Source organism: Anser anser (genome assembly GCF_964211835.1).
Source record: "Anser anser genome assembly, chromosome: 9".
Classification (NCBI taxonomy): domain Eukaryota; kingdom Metazoa; phylum Chordata; class Aves; order Anseriformes; family Anatidae; genus Anser; species Anser anser.
In genome coordinates, this window is record NC_139729.1 from 23077848 (window position 1) to 23104126 (window position 26279).

Genomic DNA, 26279 nt, shown 5'->3' on the forward strand with positions numbered 1-26279 from the left:
TTATGAAAACAATGTCTGTTGGAAAACGTGGGGTCTTCAGAAGCAGGTGGAAACGTGCAGCTGAGTCACCAAGAAGTCAACATGATTTCTCCTTGTAATTCTGTAATTCAGTAGTCATTCTGGGGAATGTAATGTCATTATTTGTCATTAAAACTACAGGATGTGTTTCAATGTGCAATACTTGATGAAGTTTCCACATCAGCTTCTTTTTTTTTGGTACCCCCTCTGTCCACTCCCAGTTCCACATAAACTCTTCTGCAACAAGCAGAGGCATCCCCCTCTGATTGCATCCAGCCCTTCCTAAGGCAGAGCTCAGAAACAGGACTACTGTAATGGAAATATGCTTTTATAACAGCATTTATTTGTCAGTCAGGATCTATTTTTTGTCATTACCCATTATACTTACCATGGACGGCTATCTGGGACTAACCAGAAATTATGTTGTTTACAGGATCAGATTGATTACTGCCCATCTTTTATTAGGAGAAATACCCAAAGATTTCTCCTGAATCTCTGGCAAAATATTGTCTTTTCACTATTTGCTTTCAAAGAATGTCTCTCTTTTTGCCCTTCTTTTTCACTATTTAATTTTTAAACAGTTTCTTTTTCATGTGATTAAAAAAACATAATAAATATGACAGCAAACAAATAATTCAAAGCTAGCCAAGGATCTGTAATACAGCTCCACGTCTCTATTAGAAAGGAATGTGTATTTGCTTTTAATAAAGAAAGGCATGCCAATCCATTACAAACTGAGACCATATCTAAGCCTCTGCTTTCTTCTCTTTTCCCCAGACTCCATTTGAACAATTAGAGTGGTTTGTGCTTGTGTGTATGCCAGTGGATATTAAATATGCAAACTGATAAAAAAATAAAACTACCACCATTACCATGTTCAAATCCTCCGTTCATTTGCAAATCAATTTATCTGCCTACAGCTCTGTCCCAGTCTTTAAATAACCCTCCTCAGCAGACTGCTCCACCTCCAGCCAAATAATCCAGAGGAAACCCACTTTGTTAAGGATGTTTAAGTATCAACAGCTAGGATATTATCTTCTTACCCTACCATAGAAAAAGGGGTACGATAACCAAAGCAGTAGCAGGGTGACAGCCCTCCTGCTCACTTCTACACAACTCCCTGCCTTAAACAGCCTGAACATCCTCTGATGGCTTCGTTGCTACTTCAGTTAATCACAACACAGAGGTGTTCAGCCAAATCCTGCTTCCCAGTACACTTACTATGATTATCCCGAGCCTCATTTTTCTTCCTGCAGTCTGCATATGATTCACATGAAGGATACAGAATAAATGAGATTTTTCATATGTACCTAAGGACACCCTAATCATTTACTGCAAAGCTGCTTTTGCTACATTGCTGCAGTCTGTAGCTGTAGTCTAAGAAAACTGGTGTCATTTATCAAAAGTAACTAAGAAGTAGCCTTCTTTAACCCCGCATCATGCACAAGGGAAGGGAAATAAATAAATAAATAAAGGAAGGAAGGAAGGGAAGGGAAGGGAAAAAAAAAAAAAACACCCAAACAGTATTTCCAAACATGGCTACTTAGCATTTGGCTCCCCATCTGCAAATCCAATTTCAAAGATGCAAAAGTGGGCTGCGTCTTACAGCTGTTGAACCCACACAAGTCTCAGTGCAGTCAATGGGAATCAGTATCTCTGAAAATCAGGGCCCTGAGTAATGGGCTCTATTTTAAAATGTTCTTTTATATCATACAAAGGTCTTTCACTTGTCAGTGCCTGTAATAAAGCGCGTGCAATTTCGTAAGTATCCTTTACTTCAATTAAGCCAGCCCAGAGAAAAAGTAGAGAAGTTCCCAAAGCTCAGAGTGTTGCTCTTTCACCAGTGATAATCTGTAGATGCATCAGAAATGCTCCTACTGTAAAAACAAGCAAACTGGAAAAATAACCTAGGAATTCAGGGAGCCTAAAAAAGTTATTTTGAGCATTATTGCAAATACATGTTTTCAGATATATATTACCTCTGTGAATTTACCAGGGCAGCCTGGTCCTGCTAAGGTTCTGGGTAAATGCAAATATTGCCACAGTGAGAGCCAGTAGTAGAAAAAAATATCTCCTAAAACAATTTCTTGCACTTCTGCTGGGGAAAAAAAAATGCTTCATTTCAAATTCACAGAACATCTAAATGTGCTAAAAACATTCTCTGATATTTATAGCATCTATAAGATATATTTCCATTTTTTACTAGTGGATTTTAATGCCATAGTTGTTAAAGCTAAACCAAGCTGGCCTTCCAGAAAGCAAAAGCAGTGTCAAACTAAAATGATATTCCTTAAAAAGGTCGGCAAATTTGCAGAAGAAAATGGCTTGTCCAGACTGTGGCACCTGCAGCAGCAGGAACGCAACGCTGAGACGAGGCTCTGTTTTGGTTTATTTCAACAATTATTTTAATGCGATTGATCTGGAACCGCACGCATCCTTAGGATGCTCCGAGATAGCATCCTTTCTGCTGATTCCAAGGTAACTCTCTGGCTTTAATTATAAGTCAATTAATATTAAGTAATTTGACTGATTAATTTTAATTAAGCCTGCTGAAAATTGATTTTCCTTCAGCCAGGGGAGACGAGGCCAGCGCGGCGGCGGGGAAGGGGCGGGGGGCTCCAGCGCTCAGCCCCCGAGCGAGGGGACGGCGGCGGCGGGCAGGGCCCCCCCGGAGCCCCGGAGCTCGCCCCTCGCAGGAAAAGTTCGGGGGGGTGGGGGGGGGCGGCTGCTGTGGGGCACGGGCGGCTGCAAATCGCCCTGCCACCACCGCTCCCACCCCCCAAAATATTAAAAATTAAATGTAAAAAGGGGGAAAAAACCCAAGGCACCGGACGTGCACGCACACCCGCACTGCCGAGCGCCCCCGGGCTAAGCACCGCAGCCCTGCCCGGGGGCTCCGCACCCCCCCCCCCCAGCCCCATCCCGGCCCCATCCCGGCTCGGGCTCGCCCCGCAGCCGGCAGCATCAAAGTATTTACCAGTTCACGGCCGCTTTCTGCAATCGCAGCTGAAAACTGTAATTCAGCTTCGCCTCCCCCGGCTCCCTGCGAGCCGCCGGGTGCCGGAGGTTTCCCAGTCGCGCCCCGGCCACTTCGCAACGAGCTGGATTTTTAGGTATTTTTCTCCCCTTTCCTCGGCTCGGGGCTGGAAATCCCCATCCGGATCGGAGCCTCATCCGCGCCGAGCCACCTCCATTTAAATCCGACCATCAGGCGAAGCAAGAGAAACGCTCAGACGCTACTTCTCCCCGGCTGCAAACAGGCAGATAATCCCACTAATCCAACAGCTCGCCCCCGGTCCGAAATTGCCCTCCAGGCGAATCCCATCCGCTTGCTGGCCGCCGGCTGGGCTCCGAGCCGCGCCGGTGCCCCGAGGGTGGTGGGTGAGTGTGAGTGTGAGTGCGATGGGAACGGGGTGTGAGTGTGCGTGCGGAGGGGAGGGGGTGCCGCTGATGGGGAGGGGGGGGCAAGCTTTTGGGTTAATCTGTTTTGGCTCCTGGATGGATGCGCGGCTCGCCGAAACCGCCGAGAAACCTGCTTTTTTTTTTTTTTTTGGCCTTTTTTTTTTTTTTTCCTCCCCGTATTCCACGTTTCCACTCCGAATTGCTGCTGGATGAAAAATGGTACAAAGATACCCCCAGCGGCGGCGCGGCGAACAGCGCGGGCAGCCCCGGCCCCCGCGCTCCGCACCGCTCCGCACCGCTCCGCACCGCCCCGCACCGCCCCGGCTCCCCCCGGGGTCGGAGCGGCCGGAGCGCAGCAGCCTGGGCTCGGTGTGTGGGGGGAGCTCGATGCGGGAGGCTCCCCGCAGCCTCACGCTGCTGCTGCTGGCATGGGCTGCCGTGCCCCCCCAGCCGTGCCCCCCCAGCCCCCCCCCCCGGGCGCTGCGCCCCCGCGGTGCAGCGCGCAGCGAGTTGCGCCCCGCGCAACGCCGGGGGCAGGCGGCCGGCAGCAGCGGTTGCTCCCGCTCCGGCTGCCACCGCACACAAACCACGCGAGTTCTGGGCTTTCGCACGCTGTTTCTCGGTTTTCTGTATTTTTGAAGCGCTTCTCAACGCTTAATTTTTATTTTTGAATTGAGGGAAGCAGCCCTGATCCTGGCCCGCGTGTCTTCTAGGATCGCGGCACGGAGGGAAAGTTGGCAAGGCAGAGTATGTGGGAGAAAGGAAGGCCAGATCAGAAGGGAAAGGAAAATAGTCCTTTGAATTCTGAAAGGTCTATTCATTTTTTAAGAACAGACACAACCACAAACTAAAAGATTATAAGCATCCTGAGTTAAGCCTCTTGGAGAGAGCTCATTAGCATCTGTTATTTGCAGAGAGACTCCCCTTCACATTGTGCTAAAAACCTGTATTTTGTTGTGTTGACATCCACCTCGCTTTAAAATATTGACGCTAATCAAGCACAGCACACCCACTCCTGTATCCAAGCCCCAGGCGAGGCCTGAGGGTGCCCAAAAACTTTCTGGGCTTTCACACCCCTCACCTGAGAGCACGTCCCGGCGGGGCGCAGGCCAGTCCCAGCCACGCCGGGCTATTTACGTCTCCGGGTCCCACTGAGGATCTATATCTAAATGTCCATGGCAGGAATGACAGCACACGGCAGCAGTTCATCCTGTGACATTTCTGTGTACTGGAATAATTCTGTCCTGGGCACATTTTTCACCTGGTAAGTATCAATAATTGTAATAGTCCATGATTAATTGTCAAAGTCCAGCATCCTTCGGTGCTCTGAAATTTAACTCTCTTGACTGCAGCTGAAAGCAAATGGCTTTCAGATAAAGGGGGGAAAGGCATAGTCTTTGCTGACAGAGCAATCCTGTGCACATTGTTATGCTATTCTCAAGGGAACACTAAGGGAAAAAAAGGTTTCAAAACCAGAAAGAAAATGTGCATATGAATATCAGTCACTTGCCACCAGCTACAGATGGTGGCTACAACCTAAAACTATCACCAACAAGGGCAATACCAGGTGAGGTATTCTGCCATTCTTCATCTGCATAAGAGCCTGGAGTAAATCTATCTTCAAGGTGGAGCTTTTTGCACTGAAATGTAAGAAATAATGAGGACACAAAACGCATACACCCTTGTTTTCATTTGATGAGCAAGTGGAATCCAGCTGTCCAGTTTTCCTCTCGCTCCTTCAGGGCAGACCTATGAAGCCTCCCTAGGTTCCCCAAGCCATCGTGTGAACACCCCATCAGAGTGCTCCAAGAATCATGTAAGGTTATTGCCCCCTGCTAACTACGTGGAAAACTCTACCCATTTGTCCCTCTACCATAGCTTCTGGGGGGGACAAAACTCCCATCCAATTTGCTACAACCCCACCTTTAGTAGTCAAGTCTCCCCCAACCCTAACCCATCTTAACTCGTGCAGAAGTGACACCAAGTTGTTGCTCAGCAGGTTAAGGTTTCCTTCAATTCCCTCTCACAGCAGTTTGTGTGTGATATCAGTTCATGCATGGCGTTACTTTTGCTCTGCCCATCCCCGGTGGTGGGGCCAATATAATTCACTTTCCCACTGCCTTTCACTCTACTCCGCTCGTCCTGTTGAGTGCTTCTCCTCACTTCTTCCCCCCAGGGACCTCAGCAGCATAGCAGCTCACCTCACATCCCAAATATTGCTGGGGAAAGGGGAGAACGATATCGTGGGGGCAAGATTTGGCTTCAGGTCTAGGAAGGGGCTTAGGGCTGGACCGAGAATCCACGGAAAATGCACAGTCCAGTGTCCTGTAATACTCTAAAATTTAACTCTTTGCTCCATCCATTCTCTGCTTCTTTCTCTGTTTTGAGAACCTGAAGCCCTACATAGAACCCTCATCCAAACAGCTAACTTCAAAAAAAGAGCAAAACATACAATGAAACACTGAAAAGAAAAAAAGAAGCTACCAACCAGCAAAAGCAAGCTAAAATACATATCTGAAGTATATAAAGTACACATCTGAAGTATTACTGGTAAGATTTTTTTTTCTTTGACAGAAATTTCATGAGCTATTGAAACATACAACTTAGGATAGTATTATCTTTTTCTTTTAAATATAGATTTGTTCAGGATATATTTCCCAAGAAAAAAATATTAACCTTTTTAATAGGTAGAAAAGGTAGGGTTGTTTACATATATAACATTCTAATTACTCATTAATTTGCTTGTCTCAAGATAGCTCATTAAATTGTTTCTTGCAAGTAACTTCATTAAATATCTTCTTTGATTTCCTGAAACTTACTTAAGATTACTCACCTGTCCGTTTACATTCTCTGGATTGCCCCCAGTTGCCAAACCTTTAATGAAATTATAATGCCTGTCTATAAGCTGCTTTAGTCAGCCACAGCTGCTTAGTTATTGCTATTCATTTGGTTTAACCTTGCCAAGAACAGAGTCCCTTAAAGACTCAGTCCCTCCTCGTGCCACAGCCATTTGAGACTCTTCACAAAGATACAGGGGACTGACAGTCCCTCCGTCACTTCAAGCACTCATCCTTACCTGCTTTACTTAATGTTGTTCTTTAATAAAAACAACCACATTTAAAAATTGTGATGCTTTCCTTGTATCCAAAGAACTCGATCGCTCAGGAACGGCCAGGCTTTCATGTACCAAGAGTTAGGAAAACACGATGCACGCAGTCTAAGTGTTTCAACTTCAAATCCCCTCACTCACCTCCAAAAAAGTCCCCAAGCCTGTTGTCACATCCCATCTGTCCTTACCGCTGCCGCCGTGCCTGACTTCAGCGGTCAGGGTCAGCGGCGGTTCGCTTCCTCCCGGCCTGTGATGGGAATCGTACATTGTGTCATCTGGTGGGATTTGTATTCGGACATCATACAGGTTGTCCTCCGTGACATTCGCCTTTTATCATTAGCACCTTGTACTGGAATATTTAATTGGTTATGTTGTATCTCTGCACTGTAGATTCATTTTGCATCTACATTTAATTAACAGCCATGACCAAGAGTCTGATAGATGGCAAAGCATTCTGTGAAGTCGAATCCTCCTGGATTAAAAGCTTGCCTGGAAGGTGTCAGATGCCCATTCAGCCTCAACATTTCACTGGCAATTCCCTTCAGAGCAGTGAGCTCCTACAACACAGGGGAGGGCACGTGGGACACGGGGGCAATACAAGACCTCCTCCTGCAGACTGACCTCTGAACGCTGCACTGCCTCGACCAGATGCATGGACAGGCACGGTCCGCCCATGGACGCTCTGACATTCAGAAGCTCAGGTTCTTTCAGGTGCTGGTGAAGGACTGATGCTGATACAGAAAGCCACTGCCAGTGCTCTTACTGGAACTTCATCAGTAGATTACAACATGTTACACTAGTGCGCTTGCCAGGGAATTCTGAATTAATTATAAAATCCATTTCCTTGTTTATATGGCTGTGAATACTTTTAGCCCAGAAGAGTTTTATGGCTCTGTCCCTTTCCAAAATTTCAGTTATTCTTTGAAGACAGTAGTGACCAAATATAGAAAAACATGGGGCTAACCTATTTTTTTTAATTACAAAAAGCATTTATGAAAAGAGTTTTCTGTTTACACTATGTGAAAGCCAATCTATTGCTAGTTTTTTAATTAAATTAGCTTAAAGCTATAGCTGAAAAGGGTACTACGACAGCACACTACCTCTGACATGCTGAATTTTAAAGCATATGGGGATGTTCTCCAAAGAAGGTGGTACGCCACATCAGTTTACAGGCAGTTTGTGCTCTTTTTGACCCAGTAAGTAAAGGACAGAGAACTATGAGCCAGCTTCATCTCTAGTGTAATTAAATGGAAGTTAAAGGAACCTTATCAGAGAATTGTGATTGTTTCCTGATACCTGACCTGAGCAGAAAAATAAAAACGTAGGCTGGATTGTTAGCATTTGCAAGTAAAATAGTAAATTGTTTTCCTGCATGCATTTAATGAAGAACATCTTTTACTTTTCCACCAGCCACTTTCCATAAGCAGGGAAAGCTTCAAGTTTTTTGAATTAAGACTTGCTGAAACCTTGACACTCTCTCGGCACTGATAAAGCATTTTAGGTCCTTATTTAAATCAGTCAGTAATAAGATGATTGTGAAATATATCATTATTTTACTTCCAGTTTCTCTTGACTTGATTGGAGTCTGTTTGCCTCCAGTTACGATTGCACTGATAACTCAGTGACCGATATAATTAGCCTGGCTGTCATTATGGCTCCTGGCCAAGAGAGCCCGACGTTGCGAAGATATTTCTTAAAATTTCCGTTCAGATGCATCAGATAACACGATGCATTAATTAAAACCCATGCAGTCCCAGTTAATTCCTCACAACTGAAAAGAGATGCGGTTTGAAAACACTCCTAAAGAGCTGTAAACCACTGTCAACCTACAGTATGTGAGCCGCACCCAAAAGAAGGCGGCGAGGCCTTGGGTTTGGTTACGGGGCTGGCGGCCAGGGGCTTTACCAATGACCGTGCGGAGACCTTGGGCCAAGCTATTTTGCCTTTCCTACTTCATCTCCATTTAACCCATTCTGATTTTTCAGTCGCCAGGACGGAGACCACCTCCTCACACAGAAGAGGAGGAGGAGGAAGAAGGCTCGGAGGCGGGGAGGAGCGGGAGGCCTGCAGGCTGCTCTGGCGAGGAGCTGCCTGTGCAGGGCAGCCGGGCCCGGGCGCTGCCAGCCCTGCCAGCCCCAGCTGCTTGGCACCGACAGGCGCAGCCGTCGCAGGTGCAGCGGCGGCTCCGTGCTGCAGCGGCACTCACAGGGCCTCTGAGAGAGGCCAGGCGCCGGAGAGAGCCGTGTGGGGCCTGCTGCTTCTGCCGAGCAGTCGACGCCACGGGTTTGTGAAACACTGCTATAATAAGCGTTAGGAAATAATGAGCCAACAGAAAAATACTCTGAAAGAGAAAGCTCCCTATATTCTGCAGGCATTAATCAGCCTCAGTAGTGATGAGGAACCCAGGAGATAATATCAATATAAAAACACCACTGTACAAGCAGCAATACCTTCACCTGCTTATCTTAGCATGTTTTAAAGCTCATGATTCACCATGCAATGACAAACCACACTGTCTACTAGGCAAGAACATACAGATAATGCAAAGAGTTAAAAAAATAAAAAATAAATTTGCCAAGAATTTCCAAGGCAGAGCGACCTAAAGAGGTCCTAACCTGAGGGACCTGAAGAAATGTCATCTTTACCAGATGACTGCAGGCCTTGGGGGGAACACATTAATCCTTTGAAAATAAAGTTACTCTTAAGAAAGTAAACTGAAGGCAGACCAAATCACTTGTGATTTCTGAAAATCTCATTGCAGTATAAACAAGCCATTATTTACAGCCCATTAATATTATTCCTGTAAAATCTAGTCTTTCTGGTGATTTAATAGCAGGCCAACAACAGCAAAAGTCTTCCTCCTAGCTGTGTGACGGGAGTGTACTGGATGATGCACTGCTGTGTCTCTGGCTGCACTTACAGACACCGGATCGTACCACATCTGCAGTATCTGGCTGCCAAACCCCACTAGAAAACTGGAGGGACAAACAGCACCACTACTCTGTGCACAATATTTGAGGATACCTCTGTATGGTACAAGAGAAAAAACAACCTCAGGAAGCCTTTGCTCGCATCCTTGTAGGCAGAGATACGGGGTTATCTTGCTGACTGCTCAGAACAGTGGTCTGCCCACATGAAAACCAGCAGATACTGAAGTTGTGAGAAAATGGAATTTATCCAAATGTTCCTTGTTGTTGTTGTTGTTCTACAAAAGGAAGATTTTGGTCTCCAAAATAATAATTCTGCAATGTTCAGGAACATTAGGTACATGCAGGAAAAGAAAGAAGAGAGAAAGGGAGAAAAAGAGAGAGAAAGAAGGAAAGACAAGGCAAAAGAACAACTGTGGTGAGCCTATTATCTAATTGATGTCATAAGCCAGGTGAATATATTATCCTCTATACACTATGGTCATGTTACAATATGCACTCTACATGGAGTTTGAAATCTCGGTTGTCCTTTATACAAGGCCTGCTAGAAAGAACTGTAAGTGAAATCTGTACAAATATTTTATAACACCTGTCTGTGGCTAAACGGAATCCCACAACCAGAAAGACATGACTTTGAATTTTAATCTTCAAATTTCTAGAAGGTCTTGGTCGCAGAATACAATTTTTTTATTCCACATCTGGCATTTGCAGAAGTAAATGAACAGTGTCTCTGGCATTCAGAATAAGCACAATACAGTTTAATCTCTTTCTCTGTGGCAAACTTTGGCATTCTCTTGTTGTAGAAAGTGAGTGCAGTGGTTCTCTACAAATAGTTTTTCCACCAAGACTAAAGGATGCATTAGTTTTCTGTTTCTCAGACCTTTCACTTCCTTTCCTGCTCCAGACAAATAGGAGACTCAAAATTCCTATTATTTTTAATAATGATGCTATTTTATTTTTGCTGGTAAATACTATTCCAGGATTTCTCCTGCAGCTGAGGAAAAATCAGTGAAAGCCATTTGTGGTCTGTGCATCAGCCAGTAGAGGGTGCAGGCAGCGTGGCTGCATTTCCTGCATGCCCGAGCTGGCCGCTGATGTTGCTTCAGTTTGTTTCTAGTGTTGTACGACGGGTGTGATTCAATACTAATATGCACAAATTGCACGCATCTCAGCTTCTCGTTTTCTTTGTTCACAACTGTTTTCAGAGTTTACAATGCTGTAGGGATTGTGTTGCATATATGCAGCTCAGAGACTTGGCAAGAAATCATACGATGGCAAATGCAAGAAGTATCTGTAAGGTTTTTTTCATAATCAGAGGAGTAAAAAAGGTGTATTTTCAATCAGCAGAAAAGTTTGTTTCTGCTATATTTTCAGGTTTTAATCAGGCTTCAGCCAAATAAATTTCCACTTAAATAATCCAAAACATTTCCCCAATACTAGGAATATTATCTTTTCAAAATGATGTCAATTAAAGAGGGGCAAAGAGGTGCTGGCTTGCAAGGTCAATGTTGCAGTTGCCCTTATTAATGGGGGAATTATCTGAAGGCAGTATTTTCCGCTTTCCACAACTGTCTATGGGTTAAACAGCCCTGGCTGATCGGACAGTGTGATGGACACTACTGCTGCGCAATCAGTTGCACAACAGTTGACAGCTGTTTTTTTGTAAATATTTTGCTGTAAGGCTAGCATGGATGTGAATAAGACTGTGTCTGTATAAGCATCTGAATATATCTGCTACAGTCCAGTGTTGCATATCTGTAATTCTACTTAGCTTGCAGTGCCCGGTCTACCCAGCTGTCTTGGCGTCTCTGAAGGCCAAAAGGAAACGCTGGGATTTAGGTGGGGTTTAGGTTGTGTGAACCTAAGCCCAGTGTTTCAAGCAGCCTAAATCTCTGTTAGATTGAGTTCAGCACCTAGAGAATAAATGAAAATGTGAAGCTGTGCTTGATAACGCTGAATCGTAAAGGTGAGCAATTATCAAAGAACGAGCACAATGTAATAATCACAGGATACACAGCACGAAAGGTTTTGTGACAGGTGAAAATGAACATTTTTACACGGGATGGAACTCAACTTTGAGTCTAAAATGAAGGATATACTTTTACTTTTGAGGAACTGTTTATTGATCTAAAGACCAAAACAATGTTGCTTGTCTCATTAGCAGGTGCTATACAAATGACATCCTCTTTCTGCATTATCTGAGGTTCAGTTGTGAGATCCCATTCAAAGACTGGACAAGATAAGGCACCTTGCCTTAGCATACTATCTGACAAGACAACTTCTCAGAGTGATTTAGGAAAATACGATGGTAAATTTTAAAAGTCAATAATCTCTGCCTAGCACAGGTAAAATCAGTGTTGTCCACTCCTTTCCAACAGAGTATCCACAATGGGAACAACTATCCACATCTCAAATGAAATATCTCAAATCTCAGTACCCGCCCCTGCAGCCATCTGGTTCATCAAAGTATGAAACAAGCTGAGGAGAGCTCATGTTCAATGATGCTCTGAGGGAAAATGACTGTCTGGCATCAGCACTGGAAGTAGGATGTGGCTGACTGATGATTTAGGATTGTTTTTTGAAAATACTGGGTAAATTGAGTAATTTGAACCAATCATCGAATATAGCGTGCAAAACAACATTCTTCTACCCTGCAGTCTCCCTTCTGGGAAATCTGGAGTGGTGGTGAGTATATTTATCAAGAAAATAATGACCCCAAACAGACTCCTTGAAGCCTAAGATTTTTTTTATAAGAGGAATCTGGGGAACTAATTAGGAGGAAATAGCTCCTCAATGTCCTGAGCAAACTTCCACTGAGAAAATAAACAATTTACTGACTCACACAACTACAGACATGAGTTTTTACAAACCCAGAGCACAGAAGGGCATGCAGAGGCAAAATCTGATAACAAAGAACCCATATATATCCAAGGATTCACACCTGCCGTGATTATTCTGATTTTTATCTTTGGATGACAAAACTAACTGTGTTATACCAAAGAGATGCACACTATTGTATTTTATTCAGTAGGAGTATATAGGGTGTGGAGTTCTGGCTGTGGACATTTGCTGACTGTCAGACAACAAGTGTGCTAGAACTGGCTTTGAAAACACTTAGCCTAAAAATACTCCATCTTTCCGATGTTCTCTCCAGAAGAGAAGGCCAAGTATTTTGGTTAACAAAAGAATAAAGCCACGAGAACGGAAAACAGGAGTGCATATGTTTGAAAGGTACAGGAGGTACCCGGGAGCAATGCAGAGAGTACCACCAGGAGGTGTGACAAGTAAGGGGAGCACATCAATATTTAGCCTAAGCACCAGCAGAAGTGCCCTGTCAGTGTGATGTGCGGAATTATCACAAGGGAAGTAACTATAGCTCTTTGCTGACAGCCATCGCTTTTCAACCTTTCAGGTCAGCAACTGCGTATCTATACCAAACATTTTCATTAGCCTTTTCATTTTATGACGAACATAAGAAATAAATATATAATTGATAGGCAGCAATAAGCCACTGATGTAGAAAACATAGCTACTGTGGCAGAATGCAAAACCAAATAGCTTATTGTTTTCATTACTGAATGTCTAAAGTTGGAGTCCCATTCTCTTAGGATTCTGAGGATATTTCTTATGGTCCACAGAGAGAGAAATAAAGCTTTGCAATAATAATAATAAAGGCTGAACACGCCGGCACCATATCAAGTAATACATATATTCACTCCCATACAGTATCGTTTCTCAATAGTTCAGTTCCCTTGTGCTTTTAACATGCTCTCCTTAAAAGACTTGTCAAGACAAATTGTCTTCCAAGTAAAAGAGGCAATTCCTTAATATAACTTGATAATCAGCATTTCCTAGAGAAGAATATTAAATTCCAGCTGCTGGACCCCTCTCTATTCCATCCCTATAGTCTTCATTTCTCTTTCTCCTGCTGATGTCCCAACATATCTTGTCTACCTGATGTCCATACTGTTTAGGCAGCCAAAAGTTGTGGGTAGGACATACTCTATAGTTTGCATTTTATATTTTCTGGATCTTGTACAAGAAGCATCCAAATAATTTCATACTGGACATCTGTATCTATGACACTTTATCAGAATTGTTATTCTTACATTTGTATGGATAGAACCAGTATATTTTGAAAAATTTCTATAATGCATTAAGGAAACAAAGTTACTAAGTAACTACTGGACACAGAAAACTAACAGAAAAAAAAATAGATATATTCTAGGTTATATCACTTGCCTTAACAGATGATATTGTGAACTGAAAAGGATTTTATCTTATACTGGTCAGCACAAGTTATGGCTGCAATTAAACTATATTGGGCACAGTGCTCAGCATATGATGCCTTGATGGATTAAGATAATGATGTGAAATGGGGCAAACAATGCTAAGATTATTTGTATCATGTCCTGTGTGTGTTTGGGTCCTCTGAAAAAATTGTGGGTGAAAATTGTTTAGGAACAAATCTATCAGATGTTGTTCGTCACATCAATGTTAGCATAAATTGCATCTGATTTATAAAAGAATTTTGCTAGAAGGAATATTTAGAGAGTTCATTCTGGCTAGATATCATGCAAAAGAAGATTTATATATTTTAATGTTTAGATCATTGTTTCTTGGGGAAACATGATTGCATACAATTTCCAATTTCATCCTCATTTTTGGGCAGTTCTCAGAAAAAGACATCCAAACCAGCAATCATTTATCTTTGATTTAAGCACAATTTGATGCCTACTTAATATACACACAAAATAATTCAAGACAGCGCAAAACACACATTTGACAGGTTTCCAAATGACACCAGTGCATATTAATATTTTGACATTTACAGGCATAAATTCAGGGGTGGCTCTCATGCTAGATGACTTGAAAAAGTCTTTGTAATAATAGAAGTATAAAAATTATTCATTTGTTCAGTGTTTTAGTTGCATATGCTGCATGTGTTATTTCCTGCAGTGCTTACAGGATCACGTTAGTCAGAGATTCTGCTACTTATTTACCCATACAACACCATTACTACCCTTGAAATGCCAAAAAAATGCTGATTTGCAGGGTTTTGCTACAGAACAGATTGTAATGATTATAACAGTCTATGGAAATTCTTTTTAAAATATGACTGACATAACTATGCCCTAGAGAGCAATGGTTAAATAACAATATACATATATAATGTCATTATTATATTGATTTATATAGATGTAATGTTACCTAGACTATATGTGAAAGAAAAAAAAATTAAATGACAACTGTTAATATAAGGAAAAACTAGTCATGCAACTTATGCAATCAAGACAAATTTTTAAACCAATGTTAAACAACATATATATATTATTCTTTCTCAGATCTGTATTTTGAAACATCCCAGAAGCAAGCATTTGATAAATAAAAGAGCAAATCCACTCCCAGATCAAACTTCTTGCTTTTCACAGCAGGTTTGACTTGACTCGGCCAGAAAAAAAGATTTCTTCAAACAAAGCCTTCTAAATACAATTTCTTTTCCCCCCAAACCCGTCAGCTCATTATTAGTTCTTCAGGAAACTGCGGGCCATTTGCAGTGAATGGTAGGTTAAAGAAACACCTGAACTTCATTGTTACTGAATGAGGATTCAAACTTAACTTAGTCTACACTGGAGATTTTTGAAGCTAGGTAGCTCTACCAGCTGCACAAAAAGGCTGCAACACACTCCTTTGTTTCAGCAATGCACTCCTATACCATGAGCTGGTATACACAGATGTTGCTATATTTGTAATAAAATTCTTGAGGACATAAAAGCCCACATAAAATCAGGTTAAAGGCTTTCTAACCAATCATTATTGCAATCAACATACATTTCTCACACCATTTTTTTGACTTAAACAAAATTGAGGCCAGAGGACAGCTGGAGGCTTATGGTTCCTACTGAAAGAAACCTGTCTACTGAAACAAGATAATCTTTTCTATTTATTTTTGTCCTTTTAAACATCCAGATCATATTTCCATTGATTCATAGCCTAAATCTCTCTTTTAGCTCTGTAGTGATGGAATGGGCCAGACAGAAAATATACTTTTGCTCAGATTATGTCCCAATGTCTTTACGGATTCTTTAACCCATCTACAACGTAGCTCTTTAAAGATGATACTTGGTTAGAATGGATAGAAAACAAAAATATTAAGGGAGCATTAATGGGGGACATAAATCCTTACCCTCATTCAGATTTAATATTTGACTGCTCCAATGATATCATTCTGTAAGGCATGTGAAATGGGATGAGGGCAGAAGGATGGTAACCTCAGAGGAAGTTAAAAGCTGGATTTTTCTGCACTCCATTTTTATGGAAAATGAAAATATTTTAGAGCTTGTATAATAAGCTTGAACTTCATTTTCTACTGTATGTTTTATGAACAAAATACAGTTTTATGTGCTGTATCATATTCTTAAATAGAAAAAAAAAAATCTTCAGACCATGCAACATACTGAAAATAAGACACCAGCTTCATTTGAGAAAGCCAGTGGCCTCAACACAATAAAATCTAGTACAGATTGAAACAGGCAAATAAAGTGAAACTTTTCAGCTAAATAATACATTAGTTCAAACATGCCAAACAGAGCAAAGTGTTTACAGTCTTGGGACTCTATATGTTAATACATAGGCAGCTGGGATATGCAAAGCATTGAATTGAACATGCTAGCCCACAAGAAAACAGAAAAAAAAACAAGACAGTGAGGAAGGGCATTGAATGCTTGTTCCTGGCAGTTTGGTGGTAGAATTAAACTATTTCTAAGCTAACAACTAAAAATATGGATGCATCAGAAAGGAGGGAACTGCTAATGTGAACAGGAAGAAAGCCACAAAATAACTACTATACCTTACAACAGCAATCTGAAAAATACTGCCCAGTATCTGAATTCAGTCCTGAGTTCAGAAATCATACATAGCTACCCTTCCACAACATTTCCCAGGCATGGAGGTAACATGCATTTGGCAACCGAAGATGCCTCACTGACTGCACCAAATATGTTGGTTGAGCAAAGGAAATGCACCTGTTTCGATGAAATAGGAAGTGTTACCAAGATAGAATGAGTATTCCCTTTCTACAGGACTTAAATCCACCAAACAAGGCAGCATGGCTGATGATACATCCATATTAGGGCATATAAATGCCCCAGGACAGGTTCTACTCAGCACCGGCAGGACTTCATTTCAGTGGTCACACATCTGAAAAAGACAGCTGATGTTCTCTTTTGGAAGCTGCCACGTGCCATTGACAGCTGAAATGATTTACAGGAGCCATCAGAAACTTCAGCCTGTGTGTGCTTCTCAAAGTATCTCAGAACTATCCTTCTAAAGTAACCCAAGTCAAAACAATCCATGCACCCAACTCAAAAGAGCCTATCAGTAACAAGACCTTCCTTTCCACTAACAGCCAAAACATTACCACTCCCAGTCCAATAATGTCTGCAAATTAAAACATCCAGCAACATTTAAAAACTTGATATCAAGTGGAGACTTGATAGGGATTCCCATCAAGTCTTCCTTGCTAGGTAAAGAGAAGGCCTTCTCAGGAAATTTGATGGATGATGTATTCCTCACGTGTAGCAGGGCTTCATATTGTGCCCTAATGTATTACTTCGGTACATCATTTATATGTTTCTGCTACAGCATCAGTCATCACTAATGGCCTAAGACCTTTCTCGTCTTTCATACAGCATTCATCAGAGCTGGCTCCTCTCTTTGTCCCTTTCTGACCAAGGTACCGATAGTCATCTAAATTAATTATCATCAAAACATGACAGCTACCATGTTAGCCATTGAAAAGTTTAGATTTCTGAAAGCAGAATTCCATTACTTGTCTTTGGTTTCAGATTTCTGGGGACCTGTACAGTGCTGCTTCCAAATTGCTGAGGTCCTCTCACCTCTCAAGCCATGTTTCTGGTGTTGCAAGCAGCTGCTCTGAAACTCCACCACTGTAATTGACTTGCAGAAACCTCTTCCTTTTAACCCAAATTGCAAGAAAACTCCATGCACATAGCTGTCATTGCTTTGCTTTGGAGAAGTGTAAATGGCTTGCACCACTAGTAACAGGAGGGAAATGGAGGGGCCTAGATAAGCTCTCTGCTTCTCGCTTCCCGAGCACGAAGACCAGGTGTGCCTTTCCAGGCATGCTTTAGCACCTTCCATAGGATGTCTGCCTAGAAGATGCCAGAATAAATTTTCTTTTCCCTCTTCTAAACCTTTCTCTGCTATAGGTTTCATCATAAAAAGTTGACAAGCTCTTTTTGACTGGAATAGTATAAAACTGGACTGAGAGCTTGCTAGTTCTCAGTTCAGTCTTTCTGATACTTCCCAAAGAAGGACACAGCTATTCTTCAGCAATACTTGCCAAGCAGGATGTACTCTGTATTACCAGTGTCTGTCCTATTGCTTCAGTCCAAAGAGTAATGCCACCATTCTGGTGTAATTGACATAATACTGGATAGCCGATCAGTATAAATCACAATGTCCTAATGAAGGATAAAAAGAAAAGGAACATTTATGTGCACACATAATTCACAGCACATTTATATTGGCATTTTTCAAGAGCTGAAAAGGTATATAGATAGAGGGTGAGACAGGACAAGTGAAATAAAGAGCTGTGTGATATACTCACAGGGAATCTGTTCTGAGTGCAGACAAACTTCTGAAAACTTTTAAAGGTCACGGATACTCAAGTTTACACTGAAAACTTGTTTTGTTTTGTTTTCACTCTTACTCATCATAATAAATATGTTATCCCCCTTTGTGATTTCATGCCATGTTCAAGCAAGTTATTAACTTTCTTAGGTTCAGTGTTACTATTCAGGAACCGTGTATATTTATGATACAATGATATACTACTGTAGTCATTAATAATAATTTACTTCAGGTTTCAATTAGCATGACTGCTGACATGAAATACGGTGAAGAACATACAGCAAAATAATTATACTGATAATAGCAACAACAACAGATGTAACCACCCATACAGTACATGGAAGCTGCATCTACTTTAGAAGAACTTGCTGTTTTTCAGTGGGATTCACTCAGTATGACAGGAAACCTCCTATGAGCATGTGAAATTTGAAATCTACAGAATCTTTTATTTCCATGTAATTTTTATTTCGGTCCTGCTGTGCCATTTTGAAGGCTTTGTTGTCACTAATATTCCAGATCATTTTCAATAATTGGGACCCTTAATTTTACCATCTCCTGAAAGGTCATTAAGTCATCAGTCTCACTCTGACTCTCCTGGGAGTCCCATGGAGGGGAGACTTACCAACTGACAATTTGGGCATAAGTGTTAAATAATGTAGGGAAATACGAACACTGTGTTCACCGGAAAAGGATTGGTGCCACTGAGTCACTGCAAAACATGGCATGCTTCTCCAAAGCGAAGGTTGCAGCATGCCACCTTTCTTTTTGAAGGAACTTTAGCAGCAGGTATGCTGACCCTGCTGTTAACCCACCCCTGGCAGTCTCAGGCAGCCTTTCATTTCTCTGGGAAAGGTGAACGGAACAGGCACATCTTCACAAACCCTTACATGCAATGAGTCTGGCTGCTTGACCTTCACGCTTTTCAAAGATAGGGAACCTCCACATCAGTAATGACAGCCACAGAAAAATGCCATACAGCAGCTAATGCTCTTTTTCAGGCTTCAAACGTTGTACTTTTAGGTTTTGTTGCCTTTTTTTTTTTTTTCCTGGTAGGATAACAGGATTGCTCATACTTATTACTGGCAAAAGATGAGCAGGTTAATGACAAGGCTGTAATATGAAGCTCCATTTAAAGTCAGACTAACCCTAGCAGCAAGTACTGGTATCTCCTAAAAACTTAGATGAGTCTGCCAAAATAGTTACATACGTAGCAACAGCCGAAAGTAAATCCAAGTCTATGGTCCTAAAGAGTAAGTGTAATCACTATTTTATCTCCATTTAAGTGATACATTAGGACAGGAGGAACACCGCTGTGTTCCTAGCTGCATAAACAGATATTTAACAGTGGTAGCATTTTATGCAAACTACCTATTAAGCTACTAGGAAAGTGCCAAAAAATGTAGCAAAGTAATTAAATAATGGACAAGGCCTGAATTTTATCATAAGCTTTCCAAACCACAAAAAACAATGCCAGAAGATAGTATAAATTTACTATTGTTTGAAATTCTTTGGTACTGTGGATTCTTGAAGTTCTGTACTCTGATCTACTCTTTATTACTCATCCACAAAACATCTAGTGATTTCTATTACAAGTCCCATCCATTACAGTATTAAACTTAAATTCAATATACACTGCAAGGTCGTGATCCCACTGGTGATGAAAATCTGTGTCTGGTACAGCCGGCTTCATTTAAGGCTTAGATCTCCTGACCTACTGAAAAAATGAGACTCACAAGAGGCATGCTCAGATGTCAGAAAGAGTAGACTCGGCATCAGAATGAAAAGTTTACCTAGTATCTCCAAACAGTTTAATTGCATGCCAGACTCTATTTATGAAGTCCTTCTGATGTTAGTGTTCTGGAAGAAACCCCCTCTGGTTATCCGATGTCAAAGTTGAAATTAGTCCTTCAGATCAAATAACAACAACAAATAAATATTTAAGCCAAGCTGCATGTGCATTATACCTGCCGCTGGCAACAGTAAGCCTGTAATCTTTGGAATCTCTTCAATTTTACTCAATATTTGCCAAGTTAAGTTGTACTTTATACTCTGTAGTACTTCACTGGCAAATGTAATAACTCGAATAATGCTATTGTGCGAAAAGTAAATTGCACAGTCTGGGCTGAATATATACTAAGGATGAGGCCAGAGTGGCATAGCCCAACAGGTGACATTACTAAATTATAGGGAACCTGTCTTAAGACTTCAAAAACAGTTACCTACTTATATTGAAAAAACACTTGATTCCTTAAACACGTTCACATCTTTATCTCACTCCTCTTTGCTTTATTATTTTCCTTCCTTCCTTCCATCTATTTTTTTTTTTTTAGAATCTGAAAGAGTTATTGTTTCATCTCAGAAGCAGTGTGATACTTTAAATTGTTTACATTTTACTTCTGGAGCCATAAGCTAGGATTTGTCACACAAACAATGTGAGGTACTTTATGTATTCTTGATGTATTGGGTTAATTAATACTAATTTTACCAATCCAACCATCTCACCATCCTTGTCTCTTAACACATACTGTCTGGACAAGGACTTCAATGAGATAACAAATCTAGACTAGTTGCATCATCCATCAGAAGGCAGAAAATTACACAAAAACTGTCTAGTTATTGCCTAGCAACAGCATAGCATTGCCTTAGTATTCTGATTTGCTAAGGCAGCTTTCTTTCAGAGCAACAAGGCAGAAGAAGAAATGCAGCATGCTCTGGGTGCAGAAGGACATCCTCCCAGTTCTACGCCCTACAGTCAGAACAGGTTGGCTGTGTTTAACACAGATCCTGAAGGTTTTCTCTCTGTATCTCTGGGCTAAATTCTTGCTGAACTCGGGATGGGAATACCTGTGGATAAATAATATGAATTCTTTATGTTGTTTTCCTCTCCTGACTGCACAAGAAGATGACCTTTCTTACTTGTTCTCTTACAACCAGAATTCTCCTGATGGAGGTATTGGAGTGGGCTAAAAAGCTGACCATTCCCAATTCCTGCCATCTCCAAAACTCATGAGATTGATGCAAGTCAGTTGTAATTTCATGTTTAGTGACATCTCTACTGCGTTAGCTACATAATGTTCCTCTCCCCAGTATGAAGAATTACTTTAAAGTCAGTCTTCTGCAGCAAGGTATCTGCTCATGAATGGTTATCAGGAATGAGGGTTTCTATTATGGTCTAATAAGCTAGAAAAGGCAAAAAAAGAATTAAGCTTTGAGCAAGGATGCTGTGATTTGTAAGCCACCCTGGGAATGTAAGGACACTCCTGAGCCACTGTTGGTTACATTGTTCTTGCTGTGAAAACGCTGGTAGAGGCCACTCCATAGATTAAAACAGTGAGTGCACAGGAAAGGGTGGAAGACACATTCTATAAATGAAGACTAAAGATAAGCATTTTCAAACACTTAGGGACTATATGTGACACTCCCATTGTTAGGGATGGGAGCTGTGCCAAAATGGTTATACGCAAAGGGAAGAGACAGTTTGGAACACTTAAATGGAAATATTTTGTACAAAACGTGTAATTAAACTGTGAAACGCTCTTTCTTTGTAAAATACAAAGTCTAATAGCTTAGGAGGATGTACAAAATACATAGATATTGTAGACATAAGGACACATGTAATGTCTCATACCCAATTACTCTAAAACAGTGTATTAGTCTATACTGATAGCACAGAAAAATACATCTTACTGTTTGATATATGGTGCTATCAACCACTGGTGTATATATTATAACTGCTCCCTAGAAGTGCATGTCCAAAATTGGCAAAACAAAAAAGAAAGGAGACAGCCCATTTTCAAATGCTCCAGGGAAAGGCATAAAACTGGTCTTGATATGCAAAGCTAAGCCTTATGTTCCCATTAAAAAGATGCGTTTTCCAAAGAAAGACAAGGAAATTAAGTAAAGGACATACTGAGTTAATTCACAGCTCGTAGATGGAATCCTTGATCTACTGAGGGTAAACTGATTAATTCATTGGCTACCTCAGCCATTAATGAGAAAAAGTATATGACTTGCAGCTGGTTTAAATGGTTTAAAGCTGAGATACTATCATAGAAAGGACCAGGTGGTGAGCACTGAATATGCTTTCTAGTCCACAGATAAAGGTGGGTGGGATAAAAATAACAAAAATCCCCTGGCGATAACTTGCAACAATTGTTTGGCAGCACAGAATTTTTTGAAGAAGCTAGAAAAAAACACAAAGTATAGAAAGGTAGGGAGAGTTTGATTTCTCTTTACAGAAAGAACACAAAGCTTGCCCTTCTCGCATACCAACAGTGGCATAGTGACACCTCATTATTTTGGAAGTCGCTACTACAAACAGCTCTACCAAACAATAAGCTACTGATGTACCTGCTTCTCCTTTTGCCTTTGTCTCTGAAAAAAAAAATACACTGTGAAGCTTAGTATATAGTTATTAATGCTTTTTTTTCATATACTGAAATACTGAAATATTCATTTTCATGGGAAAAGAAAAAACTCTCAAAATAGCATACCTGAAGAAAGTAACAGCACTAGAAACCATCAAACTACAGTAACACAAACTTTCACTGAGAAAAAATAGTAGGTCTGTCTCAAAAAGTGATAGAGCTGTTAAAGTTCCTCTGCAAAGGCGTCAAAACTGTTAATTTAGCAGTAGCTTCAAATCCTAAGAGGTTGTGTTTTCAAATTTTTATTATATTTCATAAAGTTGGTTAAAATTACCTTTCCTTGGAATCTGCACCTGATCTTTTAGAAGAGTAAGAAGAGTAAACAACAACATTACAACAGTCTCTTTAGAGATTTCAGGTACAAGTCTTCCCCAAACGCATTCAGTGACATGTCATGAGAGTGCAGCAGACTCAGACTCAGACAGCAGACAAACCCAGATTATTGGTGACATCAACGTAAATTTTATATTCCTCTGCTGAAAGGCATTACCTTGGCTATAAAAATTTCAGTAAGATCCTCCAGAACCTCAGTGGCACAAACAAAGGAAGTTCCAAATGTGTGAAAGAAAGGCCAGTGTTGTCATACGAGTTGTGCTTTTTGTTTGCTGGAATGTATTTAAAATTATCTGCTTTACAGCTAAACTCGGTCTGATTCTGAGAGCAAGGAGCAGATCTGTATCTTGCATAGCCAACATCTGCGGCAAATTTTTACAAAATGTTTCTCTCACATCAGATTAGGAAATTTCCACACTTTCTTTACACCAACAAAAAACTTCTACTTTAGACAAAAGATGGTAGCTAATCTGATCCCAATGCATGTAAATTGTCCTACTATGAGAGAAATCCAAATTCAATACGAGTACATCTATTTGCTTATGTTATACCATGGCTTATTATTTATAGTTACCAGGCTTTAAAATTATCCAGCATTGCCTCAGGTGACTTTATCACAATTTCAGCAATAGCTCACATGCAGCAAATATTATTTCATGATGTAAAACAGCAGGAGACCCTAATGTGCAACCCACTTTATTTTGTTTCCTTGAATAAAAATGAACTGTTGAGAAGAGACAGGATTTCCTTGAAGATTCTTGTGGATTCAGAAAGCAAGACATGTATGCCTATCCAAAATATTCACTAGGTTGTGTCAAGAAAAAAAAAAAAGTGCAAAAATAAACGGACTTTTCAAAAGGTAGTTTTTGAAGAAGCGAGTTTAAGAAAATTGATGTGAATTAAAACAAGTCCAGATAATCAAGTGTAGTAAAGGAAGGATATTACCAGCTATGCTTGTTCCAATAAAACATCTACAGGATGTGTCACTGATGAGAACAGAAGCCAGCGTGCAGAAGAAAGGATGAGGAAAACAGTATCAAGGATAAAATGACAGCGTTAAAAGGTAGAAAGAATCTAGAATACAGGAGGATTATGTAAATTATAACAAGAGCCTGAGGCAATCAAAAATACTTGAGAAAGCCAAATTGAAAAATGAGCATCAAATAGTGCAAAGCATCGCAACTAATACCAAAAGATATATTAAGCATAATTATACACAAAGCAACTGACAGGAGAAAAAGGTGATGGAGTGTAAAGGAACAGGAAGGCTATACAGCAATTATTCCTGTACCTATCTTTAAAACTGAAGAGGGCAGACATTTGCCTAAGACACAACACACAGAAGCGATGGTGAGGATTTAAAAGAAAAGGTGATAATACCCAAACTGTCAATTAACTGGATTGTTGTTCTTAAGACCAATAAGAGACCAGCACTGAACAACGCTCATCTAAAAGTACTACATGAAGCAAGCATAGAAATTGAAGAAGGTGTAATGAAAATTTATATTTAGTACCGTCATTTCAAGAAACTGGCATGGGGCCAAGCAGACACACAGCAAGAAATTACCAGTCAGTTCATTTCCCATTAGTTGTCGAGCAAGTCTTAGACAACTATTAAAAGGATCACACTGGGGCTGGGGAGGAGGGGAGCAGGAAAATTCAGAGCATAATCAAGGACAGCTAATATTGTTTCAGGTCATGCCTCAGTAACTCAGATTTCATTGAGCTTATTACTGCCTAGCCTGGCAAAGGGGTGCAGTAAATGTCAAAGATGTTAGTTATTTAGATTGTCAGAAAACGTTTGACAAAGCTCCACATCTAGGAGGAACTTATCAATGTTATAAACCAACAGACAATAAGCTCTAATGTGTCAGCAAGTTCTAAAATTTGGTTATTAAACATGCAGCAGCACTGCAGAGTTCAAGGTGTTAGAAACCAACACAAGAGCAGACAAAGAAAAATGAACACTAGACCCAGAGTGACTAAAAGAAAGGTTACAGATCTTTCATGCAGATATGCTTCATGGAGTGGAGAGCTCTTCTGCCAAGTCACCCTCCAGCACAATTTAGATACAGGGTAATTAGATCTGTATCATCTTGACAAGCGGATCCAATTAGTTAGAACCAGGATGCAGAGGTGAGAAGAGGACAGTAGGGAGCATGGTGGTCCTGGAAGGAACCAGGGGAGGAACTTAGGCTGAGGCTTCCACTGTCCCTGCATTACCAGCACCGCCCCAGGCCTGCACCGACCACGGGCCCATACGCTCCTGCCTTGCAGCACGATGCAGGCAGGAGCCCCTCCTGATGGTGGGATAACAGCTTTTGTCTATTCTGGAGGAATGTCATTTTTAGACTCTCCTAAATGAGGACTGTTTGCACCTTTGTGTGCTGTTAATGCCTGTTGGCTCCCTATCCCTTTTCTCTGTGTGGTTGCACTGTATTTTCATGCTAGTCATCCAAGAAAAGGACTTCATCCAGTTACCAAGCAGAAAACCTATTTTGCTCTTCATAAAAAAACAGCAAGTTTTATTCCTTATTCCCCCACACATTCTTTGCAGCTGCGATTGTGAAGGTGTGGGGCAAGGGAGCACGAGCGCCAGCGCGTGAGTCACGCTGCCACACAGAAAGGGATGGCAGCAGCGGGAGAAAAGAAGTCACGCGCTCTCTCCCTGTGCCCTCCATCACCTCTGCACAGTGAGCAACAACCTGACATTTGACAGCCCTTTCGGCTCTTGCACATCCTCCCTGCCCTCTTGCACAAATGCTGCACAAGGCGAGTGCCCAGCCGAGCTGCCAGGCATCCCACATGGGGTCGGAGAGGGAGGTGATGCGCTGCATGTGAGCCAGCCGGCGGTGAGATGAAGAGTGAAATGAAGAGGAGGAGGAGGGAGGTGTGCTGTGTTGGACACAGCTGGGAGAGCCCAGCACCCAAAGGAGCTGGCAAGGAGAACGCCCTCCAGAGAAGTTAAACAGAGAATGAGGGGAAAAAATAATAATAAAAGTCTTGGCTTCCACAGGACTGCGCATCTATTTAAAACTATGTTTCTGCTTAAACCATATATTGGATCCTTAATTCATGCTAAAGGAATTGCAGCATTCCTCTGCTTCATGCAGGAAGGTGAGGGATTATTGCAGTTAATCATTCGGTTTTTGGTCTTCACTCAGCAATTTCTGATGCTCGTTTTAGGCAAGGACTGGACACCACTGAGTAAAATGGCATATGGCTTGCCTATGTACAGGTTGTAACTGGTAATATCTATACATATAAGCAGCTAATATTTATATGAGCTGATGTACATGATCCCCCTCACAGATAATGACTCGATATGACCACCAGTCACACTGGAATAGTGGAGAAATTACTCTGCTCGGAAGGACAGAACTGAAGAAAACTGACAGCTATCACTGG

General features: G+C 41.3%; 1 protein-coding gene across 9 annotated transcripts in view; it reads right to left on the reverse strand.

Moving 5' to 3' along the window:
* The window catches only part of NLGN1 (neuroligin 1), a 383440-nt gene that overhangs the window by 310825 nt on the left and 46336 nt on the right, over positions 1-26279 (reverse strand). For 3 of the 9 annotated variants that reach the window (XM_083848867.1, XM_083848865.1, XM_083848857.1), the window contains exon 1: positions 2996-3724. The exons of 2 other annotated variants lie outside the window; for them this stretch is intronic. The gene's annotated coding sequence lies outside the window, so the exon portion shown is untranslated. Of the gene's footprint in view, positions 1-2995; positions 3726-26279 lie in introns of those variants that run through there. 4 more of the 9 variants (XM_083848866.1, XM_083848863.1, XM_083848862.1 and 1 more) reach the window with 3 other exon arrangements.